The 11,012-nt window shown below is 45.2% G+C and overlaps 1 long non-coding RNA gene across 1 annotated transcript; it reads left to right on the forward strand.

Annotated features, from left to right (window-relative positions):
* The first annotated feature begins 227 nt into the window (after positions 1-227).
* LOC147613096 (uncharacterized) lies at positions 228-1,227 on the forward strand. Its single transcript, XR_015263307.1, has 2 exons — positions 228-588; positions 851-1,227. It is a non-coding gene; the product is annotated as an uncharacterized LOC147613096 (long non-coding RNA).
* Positions 1,228-11,012: the final 9,785 nt, after the last annotated feature.

Below are 11,012 nucleotides of genomic sequence, written 5' to 3' on the forward strand. Positions count from 1 at the left end.
CCGTGTGTTGCTGCATCTAGGCTATACAAAAAATAAAAAATAAAAAATCTCAAGTGTGAAAATTCTCTTGTTTCGTCAAGTGGAACGGGAGTAACTTGTGTTTAAAGGCTAAACAGAAAAAAATACTCTCAAATGTAAAAAGAATTCTCGTTTGGCCACGTGGAGCGGGAGCAAGTTGTGTTTAATAAAGAGTAGACTGCGTTGTGTGACTGTCCTTGGATATTTCCCGTGCCCAGATGGGGCGCGTTCCCGGCTGAGTCTGAACGATCATTTTCTCTGCCACAGGCCGCCCAACAAGAACAGCAACCACCACCACCACCACCGCATCCGGCTTCAAGCTCGCGCTACAGTATCAGCCTCATCAGCGGTAGCCAAGACCGATCCGCAGTGTGAGAAATGGTGTAGAGAGACAGCCTCTGGCGGACATGGGACATTTCCGACCCCAAGCACAGCAATCAATTGTGGTAAAGTAGGAGCAAGAAGGGGGGTTCACCATTGCCAGTTTGGGAGATGGATGTATTTGCACAAGGGGAACTGCAAGGCCAGCAGGGCCAACCTCGAGGAACGCTTCTGCTAGCAGTACAGTCGGTAACTCATTGCTCTCTCACCCTTACAAGTCCATTTGTTTACTTTATCATTTGAATGCTGTTGCATATGCCCAGTTTGAGCCGTTTGGCTGTTGTATATAGCCAGTCATGTGTACACCCCAGCATCTGCTTAGCGACCACACACCCTCATTCCACTCTGGTATTATGGGAGACCACTTATCCCAGCATTGTGTTTAGTGCTGCTAATGAACCTGATCCTTGGGAAGTGAGGTTCTCTTATGGCTTTGATCCATGTGAATCAGGGTAAAGGAAACAATGTGCAAGAATGGCAAGAAAGCACCATTGTTATCTAATTGCCAACAAATTGCTATAATTATATACCAAATCCTCTGTACTCGAGATCCAAACATGATTTTTTTCAAAGGTACACTAGGAATGAGAAAGGTAGGATAGGGTTGTGTCAACTAAAAAGCTTTATGGGTGTGAAGAGGAAGCTTTTGCCCACGGTAATGAGGGCAAGTTCAAAACTCTTCTCTTACTTCCAAACAAAAAGACAATGCCAAAAAATAAGTTTTGTGCTTTGGATGTATGCATAATCACCAATGGTATGATTGACAACATATCAAAGATGCACATGTAGCACGGAGTGTTGTAATATGTGATTCAGTTTTTGGAGTTATTGATGACTTAAAGCTTTCTTCCGCATGGTTGCAAGGCAATGTCCTCATTTGTAGGAATGTCTATGTTTTACTCAAGGTGCTGATGGTGCCAACGCGCTTTCCTGCACTTTCAAAACCTTAGAGCCAATATTTTGGTCCGCTTCATGAATTCATATAACCCTTTGTGTAAAGGACCGTGCCAATCCAGGTCTACACTTTTGCAGGGTCAATTTCCTCATCTCATCCTTGCCAGGAGATGAGTTGGCTTCTTGTTCCTGCATCTCAGCGTGTACTGGCCCATGAAAGGATGTTCTTCCTACTTCTCCCACCTTGTTCATAAGTGTTGGATGGTAGTCAGGGGCTCCATAATCTTGTTCTCATCCCACTCCATTTCTCATAGGAGCATATTGCTTATCCACTTCTACAATGGCATCTTCATTCTTTAAGAAAGTGATGATAGGTTGCTTGATGGGGATGTGGGCATATGTGAAACCTTATCCTTGGGCTTGTTTTGATCCTTAGTGGTTTTGATGAGGGTGGTTGTTAAGTTCTTGTATCCTTGTCTTGGCTGCCTTTCTTGCTTTTATTTGCTTTGCCCTTGTCAATGCCACCTTGGTCATCATCTTATTTATTTCCCTTGTTTCATGACTCTATGTGGTAGAAGAGATTCAGAGCATCGTTCATCTCATCATCTTTGGCATCCTCATATGGGTATGTTCTATGGTGATCATTAAATGTATAGATCAACTTTGTCAATTGCACAATAGATCATAGCATAGACCCTCATGTAGATCACTAGGATGCCTTCGGATCGTTGATATGGTGCAAAAATGAGAGAATAGCAGCTAGCTATGGAGACTTAAACTGAAACATAGCTATGGTATTACTTAAACACACAGTGAGAAATGAAGGATAGAAATAGTAAACTAGAATGCTTGGGTATCCCTATCCTCTTGATTGCTTGCACGTGTGCGTTGTCAACGTACTTTAAAAGAACGTGTATCCTTCCGTTCATGTATAAACACCTTGAAACGCTTGAATGAAGATGGACACTGCAACCCATACCATTTCTACAACACGTCTTCTTCGTATGCGCGTCTTTGTCAAGTTTATATGAACAGCTTATAGAGCTTGAACGAGCATGAATGTCAAGCCTATTATTATATTCAACGCGAGGAATTGATGGACATCGACAGAGATCTCAGAGTACATTGCAAGGTAGATAATTCCAAATTCATTACCACATTTGAATCTGAGTTACACGTCATTCATCAAGTCATAGGATTTTCGTGCTCGTTTGTGTGAGTGAAGTTTATAAAAAAACCATACGTAAAGTATGGCGAGGAGTTGGCACAGTCCTCTCCGAAATGTAATAAACAAAGGAAAACGTGTCCTTCCCACGTTTCCCAACTAGCACCTCATTGCGAGTTATGTACTAACTCCGTGCCCAATTTGCCAAATGGAGGAGACGGTCCCAATTAGGTGATGGTGAGGTTGAGATTTCTTTGGGGAGTTCATAGGTTGGTAACGAGAGAGTACCTGAGAATGGAGAGATTAAGGGTTGATTGGGAGTACTCCGAGGTAGCTTGACAATGATGGGTGGGGGAGAGTAGCTGACATCGAGGGTATATCATTGGTATGGACTGTGGGCTTCGGTTGGGGGGGACAAGGAGTCTCATCATGAAGCTTTTGCTTCCCTATCTCCTGTGCAGTTTTCGTGGCTAAGGCCACTTTGGGTTTCCAGTCAAGGGTTGGTAACTGCTAAGTGACAAAAGTAGGGAGTTGGTGCCTTGGTGATTTGGGGACGCAAATTTGGCGATTTTCCTCATAGTAATGAGGAGCCTGAAGTAGAGGTTTTGGGATCCACCGGGAAGTTGTTGGGCAAGACTTAGGTAATGAATTTGTAATTTTCTAATTTACGAGGTACTTTTGAATCACCATCGAACATAAGAACAGGCTTCAAGCTCATCCATTGCGGATGTTAGTCTAGCATTGCTTCCAAGTATGCTTTTAAATTTATGTTCATTCAAGCATTTCAAATATGCTCTACACTACATGAAGTATGCTACCCATGTACTAACACAAAACACGGTAAAAGAATTTAAAAAAAAAACAATCTTGTTTTGCAAGCATCAGAGCATGGAGTGCACCTGGTTTTGATGATGATGTGTTTGTGTGTGTGATCTTAAATCTCTTCTTTAGTCCATGGATTAGACTAACTAGGTGTTACATAAGATTCTCATTTAAGCCCACTACCCTCTAAGCTATTGCCACTAGCATAAAAGAGCCTAGAATGAGGGATGCAATTTGGCAAACTTTATTTTTTTTAAATGAAAAAAACCACATGAACCAGTATTTGCAGTGTGATGGAAGTGGCTGCAGGAGCGCTAGTCCAGCAAGCTTGAAGGACTCGAACCAATCCCGGACATAGGGTGGGCCCTCATCTAGGAGACCCTCTTCACAATAGCACCATAAGCCGGACATCACTCCTGCGTGAGCTAGGCAGTCACAAGACAAACTAAAAAAGAGAACACGAACACACACACACACATAGTTATAAATTAGTCATGATCGCTTCCAAACTGCATCAGTTTCTCCCATATGCTTTAATAATGTAATGGCCAGGTGATACGACGATGATTCCCCCCTCCTCTAATCTATCATGTAATGGCCTTCGCTAATTTGAGCAATGTCCCGCTGCTTTTCCAACAACTTGCGCCAATTCAGTAAATTTCAGTTGTTTTGCCTGGCAGCTACTGGTGCCAACATCCCAAGCTTGCTCATGGTGAGGGGTAAGGGAGGCAAGGAAGGAGAAGAGGGAGGGAGAGTAATCAGGCCTTCCTGTCCCGTACAGGCTTGCTTGTTTGTCGAATAAATTTCAGTTGTTTTTAGCATGCTACTTGCGTCAATTTAGTTGTTAAATTAGCATGCTTGGGTAGCCACATCCGCTATCGATGAACTGCACGCCTACGCTTTTGATCGATGGAGATCTTGAAGCACCTCGCAAAAAGGATAATTACAAATTGGTTAGCACATGTGAATCTGAGTTAAACGTCGTTGTTCAAGTCATACAAATTTTGAGCTTGTTTGTACGAGTGAAAAAAAAACCTTACATAAAATACGGTGGAGAGTTGGCACAATCCTCCCCAAAATTTTATAAACATAAGGGAACGTGCCCCTACCCCCGTTTCCCAAATAACACTCTCAGTATCAAAAGTGGACCAAAGATACACCTTCAGTGTTGAAAGTGGCCATAAGTTTGTTCGAATATTAAAGAGAGAAAAATAGGAATACCTTTGTTAGTCTATGATATTGAAGTTGATGATGCAATGAGTCTTGTGTGATATTGTTTCATGGTCGTTGATTGATATAGAGGTATAACCGCGATGTCGGTACGCACGAGTTATCTCCGACCTCGTAACCAAGGCTGCGATCTGAAGAAAAAAAAATCCAAATTAGGAACAAAATTAAGATCCAGGCAAAGCTTCTACTACAAGTGGCCAATCGTTCTTTAATTAAATGTTTCTTTAAAAAAGCACCCGCTCCTACATTCTCCCTGTCCCTCGCCTCTTCCTTCTCTTCCTAGCTATGCCAGAGCCAGACAATACGTCTTCGTGTCGATGCCTACAACCTTGCCCTCTAGCATACATATCAAGCAAGTTGCTGTCAATAACTAGATCTGTTTCAAGTAGCCCCATCCATTCAATTTCAGTATGCATTTCTTGCCCTTTTTCTGTGACTCCTCTCCCACAAGCTTTCAGGCAACATACATAGATCACAGCATCTACAAAGACACCCTTAATTTGCAACTATTCATAACAATAAAGTGCTTTCCCGCCCTGCCCTTGTCCAGCATATCAAGGCAGCCCATGAGACAATGTTCCAGCACTATTGCAAAGTTTATGTTCTGCCTCAAAGGCTTTGTAGTCTTTGTGAAGTTTGGAGAGGCCTTGGCTATGAAGAGGTCCTTTTTTGCAAGCTTCTGCTTGGTTTCTTTCTACTTGAGGCGCTTGCGATCATCTATGAAGAGGTAGATATATTGTGAGGTGCAAGGATTCGTTTTGCTGGCAGCTTTGATTTGCTTTATTTTTACCTTGAGTAGTTGAGGGGTTTTTGATTTGCTTTATTTTAATTGTGTGTGCATGCTTGAGGGCTCTATATTGCTGCCACGTGGATAGCTCTGCTTGCATGCTTTTATGCGAGGGTCTTAGGCTACCCAAGGCAATCAAAGTGCTTCTGGGAATCTTCTCGAGTTAGTTGACCCTGGTATGCCTTGGCATGATAAGAACCCAGCATGATGAATAGACTTTGCCCTCCCAGAGTTGAAAACTAGGATTAGGGAGAGCCCAGACATGAACAATCTTGGCCTTGCATCCCGTAAGAAGACCATGCCGAACGAGGGTACATCTCATTGAGGGTTAGAAGCATGGGCAAAATAAAACCCTCCCCACCAACAACCTCCTTGTAGGTTTGAAATGTTGCAGATTGCTATACTGTCACTTGCCCCCTCTTCTCTCCTTTGCTAAGCCACGATGGCCAGCTCCTCTCACTATTGAGCTGCGCCGATCGCCTTGCTCTCTGAGTGCCGGGTTGTGTTGCATCAAATAAAGGTGTCACTTCTTCTTGCTATGCGATGCCACAATTCTACTACCACCCTGCTGAGCTTGCCCAACGGGACGTCTCCTCCTTTCTACAGCACGGCAGTGCCTCCTCTTGTACTAGCTCTGCTTCTTTTGCTGCATTTCCTCCTCAGGCGATGCTTCTTCTCTGCACGCGTTGCTTTCCCTCTCTTACTGCAATGCTTCTCAGTCGGCGCCCCTCTCGAAGCTCTGTATAATGCCGAGTGCAGTAGGAGGCTGCGCTAGCTGTGCACTGACTACAGACTCTTTGCTCTGTGATTCGGGCGAGCCTAGGCACTACCCCTTACTTTGACCGGCTTGGTTGTTGGTTGCTTTGTGGGCGGCACTTCAGTAGTGGGAAATCATCTCTTCTTTCGATGATGGAGATGGCCCTATCCAGGCCGTGTGTCTTCTGATACAAGACTCGAAACCTGCAAAACAAACCAAGCAACGTGAACGGGGTGCAGGCCTGACTCACCTTCCAACCTTGACAGCCGTGGGAAAGCCCACACGTCTGCACTAGATCCAGGCTCTTGACCATAGAGCTCTTACAAAGACACGCGAGACTCTATGAACTATTGACTAACCTTGGCCACCCTTTTATAGGCTCTTGGCCGGTCATTGGACGTCCACACTTGGGCGCCCACCCGTCCATATCTAGGTGGCCGTTCGTTAGTCTATCCCTAGCCTAGCTCGCCAATCAGCCTGCCTAGCTCGAAGCTTTCCCAAGCCTCGAAGCTAGTCTTGTGTGCATGTAGCACACAGTAGATACATACTGTGCACATGACATACTCCCCTTCCTCTAAGAGCTCACTAAAAACCCACGGTAATCCCTCTGAAGGGTAGCCAATGTTTCCCATGTAGCGTCCTCCTCAACACGATCCTTCCACTTGATCTTGTATTCCGTGAGAAGTGTATTACACAATCATTTTTCTCTTCTTCTTTTGATGGCAAGGCCGTGCCATCAGCATAGGATTTTAAAGAGGGACTCAGAGCGAACACAGTGCCATCAATCCTTAACGAACTGCCATAGAAAAGGGTGTTTCTACAACCGTGTACAGTTCAGCCAATCTCCGATCCTCCGAGATCTTGCATTTGGCTTATCTACAGTCCACAGTCATTCTCTCTAAAGAAATAAAGCAAATACTATCTCGTTATTGGGATAGGGGGCCCTTCAGTGGGTAATTCGGGACCCAATGTGGTGTACAGCTCTCATCTCTCTCTCTCATATCTCTTTAAAGTTTGAAGTATTGAAATGGATTGCTAAACTCACGAAACTCAGGATACAGAAGATGGTGTGAGCATCTGTGTGACAGGATCTTCCAATTCAAAGACTTCCGCTGCATATCACATTGGTATCAGATTCAGATTGTCCACACACACTGTATCCTAGCGTGGGGGCATCCTTGGATGGTTAGATTGCGTTCCGGCACGACCACCGACTTCAGCATCATGTCTACAGGAGAGAGTACTCATCCGCCGGAAGACGTCTTCCCCGAAGGAGACCTTGTTCTTGTGCCTACAGCAGACACCATAGCTCTTCTTAGAGCTCAGAACCAGCTGCTCATGCAGCGTCTCCAACTCTTGGAGGCAGCAGCAGCACGTTCTTCTACACCTCCAGCAGCACCCGACTACATCTCCCTCTTCTTTCAGATGGAACAACAAAGGAGAGAGGATGAGGCCCGAAGGAAAAGAGAAAAAGCAGAAAGACGGGACCATGAGGAAGCCCAACGCAAGATCGACGAAGACCGGCGTCAGGCTGAACTCGCTGCTCGGGAACACCAAGGTGAGCTTGATCGAGAACGTATGTTACTCGAACACCAACGGGAAAAGGAGGCCATACACTTGAGGTATCAGCAGCTCTCCTCAGTCTCCCTAGTCATAGGTGTCACCAGCTAGCATTTCGTAGCAGCAGCATCAACCACCATCATTCGCAGTCAACCAAACTTCAGTAAGTATGATGGTAAGTGTGATCATTCATCAGTTAATCAATTTATTCATCAGTTTAATGCTCATTTTCCATTAGCCAGGATCACAGACCCACAAGACAAAGTCCACTTAGCGGCTCCCCATCTCATTGGTGAGGCAGTCACTTGGTGGCAGCATTGGTCTAGTATTCAAACAGACCAGGCCACAGGTGTCACAGCCTTTGACTGGGACATCTTTGTCCATGACCTGAAGTCGAGATTTCTCTTGTCCCAGTACATGACCGGTCTGAAAGATGAGTTCTATGGACTCAGACAGAACGGATCCCCAGTGCTTCAGTTTTCTGGTAAGGTTATTACTTTAGCACAGCAGTTAGGGTTATCTGAGCAGGCCAAGATGGAGCAATTCATTCGTGGATTGGACTCATTCGGTTCAGAGTTCGTAACTTTGAACCAAGTACATATGACCGGGCTCTGACTCGCTCAGAATGAAGAAATGAACCTTCACGGGGGCAAGCCCAAGCAGGCATCTCAGTCCAGTACCAAACCCCAGCAGCAGCAATCAGCTGCACAGACAGGGAAAGGTAACGCGTCTTCTAAAGATGCTAAGAAGGACAGCAACAATAGCTCTAGTTCAGGGGGTAAGAAGGATAAAGAACCTAAGAAAACCCCTGATGAAAAGGCTAAAGCAGGCATTACTGGAGGTTATCTTCCTCCAGAGGAGCAAAGGAAGTACCAGTCAGAAAATAGATGTTTTTTCTGTCATATTATAGGGCATGGTAAGAAGGATTGCCACAAATGGCAAGCGGCACAAGCCGCCAAAGCTGCTTCTGCCACAGTTGCCACAGCCTCCCCAGCTCCTCAAGCCCCGCCTCCCACCTCAAATGCAGTTCAACTTTTACCTTCATGCATCCTATACCATCCGTGGTATTTGATGCTAAGCAGGAGGGTGAGAGCGATGCTGCTCAAAAGAGCCTCATCCGAGCTTATGGCTCTGCCCAGGGCCGACAGTTTGTAGTCCTTTTTGATATGTGTAGTTCTGAAGATGCCATCTCTCCCCAGTTGGCTAATAAATTGAACTGCACATTAGTCCCATATCATCTGGATGTGGACGGGTTTACACTTGGTCTTCGCACCCACATCTCCCAGAAGGCACAGCAATTTGCCTTTGAAGTTCAGAAGGCCTCATTTCAACGAGATTTCATTGTCTCACCTCTGTAAGGGTGTGACATGATCTTAGGAATTCAATGGTTCCGTCAGTATGAGCCTATTCCCAATTGGGGGCAAGACACTTTTACTATTTGTAAAGGTTTTCTTGAGCCTGTCATGATTCGTGGGGATAGAAGCATTCTTGGCATCCCATTGATTTCACATCTCCAGGCCAGACGAGCTATCCGCAAGGGAGCAGAAGGAGCACTCCTTTATGTTCGTGCTCAAGCAGCCTCTCCCTCATTAGTAGCATCCGTTACATCTTCAGTCCCTCAGTTAGTAGACCTCCTATCTAGACACCAGGACATTATGCTTAGGGACGATCTCCCACCCAGTCTCCCACCCTCTCGCCTTGAGGACCATCACATTGATTTGGTCCCTGGATCAGATCCTCCTAGCAGGTTTCCCTATTGTCTTTCCAAGACTTTAGAGGGCGAGTTAGAAAAGCAGTTATCTGAGCTTCTCCGAGCCGGATTCATTCGGCCTTCTTTCTCCCCATTTGTTGCACCTATCCTATTTGTCCAAAAGAAGGACAAGTCTGCACGCCCTTGTGTAGACTACAGGGCATTAAACAAACTCACTATCAAGAATAAGTTTCCTATGCCCAGGATAGAGTACATTTTGGAGCGTTTAGACGGTGCTAAGTTTTTCACTAAGATCGACCTCAAGAGTGGTTACCATCAGGTTCGCATTTTTGAAGCTGACATTCCAAAAATAGCTTTTCGCACAGAGCGAGTTCGTAGTCATGCCTTTTGGGCTTACAAATGCACCCACAACGTTCAATAAGATGATGTCTAGGATTTTCGCAGTCCACATTGGGAAGTGTGTTTTCATATTCCTTGATGACATACTAGTCTTCTCAGCCACTGCGGAGCAGCATGAGAAAGATGTGGAGAAAGTCTTGCAACTTTTGCAAGATAATCAGCTCTACATAAACGCCAAAAAGTCTGTCTTTGGTGTTAAGGAAGCTCAGTATCTGGGCTACATCATCGATTCCGATGGGATTAGACTGGACCCATCAAAGGTTCAGGAGATCTTAGATTGGGACATTCCTAAGACCGCCCAAGAAATCCGTTCATTCGTAGGTCTTTGTCAAGCCTATAATACACATGTCCATCAGTTTTCCAACCTTGCAGCACCTCTTACCGACTTGCTCAAGGGGATGAAGACTCGCAAGCAGAAAGTCTCAGTTACAAGTAAGGCACTTGATGCATTTCATGCACTCCAGAAAGCTGCCTCAGAAGCACCTGTATTAAAGTTAGCATCATGAGACGAACGTTTCGAGGTCATTACCGATGCTAGCAATGTAGCCATAGGTGCAGTCCTCCAGCAGGACAATAGACCCGTGGCATATTATAGCAGAAAGTTGGATGTCGCCGAAAAGAATTATTCAGTATATGACAAAGAGCTTTTGGGTGTGATCACATCGCTCAAACATTGGAAGCCTTTTCTTTATGGGACAAGCTTTCACAGTGAAAACAGACCACCAAGCACTTAAGTGGCTTCAGACTATGCCAAGTGCCCAGTGGAGTGATCGACAGGCCAGGTGGAGTCAAATCTTCCAACAATTTGAAGGTATGATTGAATACATCCCTGGTAAGCATAACCCAGTAGAGCAGATGCTCTCAGTCGAAAGTCCAACATCCAGGCAGTCCAAGAAGCTACCATTCTCGAAATCACGGCGGGGAAGGACTTGGATAGTATGAAAGACCAATATGTCGACTCCCCTGGGTTTGGTACTCAGTATAGTTTGGCCCTCACTTGTGAGCCTGGCCACTATTCTGTAGAGAACGGTTGGTTGTTCTACAAGAACCGTCTCTGTGTTACTCGGGAAAAGCGTTCTGCTCTTCTCCACGATGCCCATGACTCCTTAGTTGGAGGACATAGGGGTATCAACAGTACCCTCGAGAAATTAGAACGGTCCTTTTATTGGCCAAAGATGGGGCGTGATGTCTATGCACATGTACAAGCCTGTAAGATTTGTCAAAAAGTCAAGGTTCCCCATACAAAGAAGGCAGGTTTACTTCAACCTTTGCCTATCCCCGACGGACC

The sequence above is a fragment of the Cibotium barometz genome, chromosome 44 (genome assembly GCF_041138505.1).
Source record: "Cibotium barometz isolate CiBa-2024 chromosome 44, ASM4113850v1, whole genome shotgun sequence".
In the NCBI taxonomy this organism is placed as follows: Eukaryota; Viridiplantae; Streptophyta; class Polypodiopsida; order Cyatheales; family Cibotiaceae; genus Cibotium; species Cibotium barometz.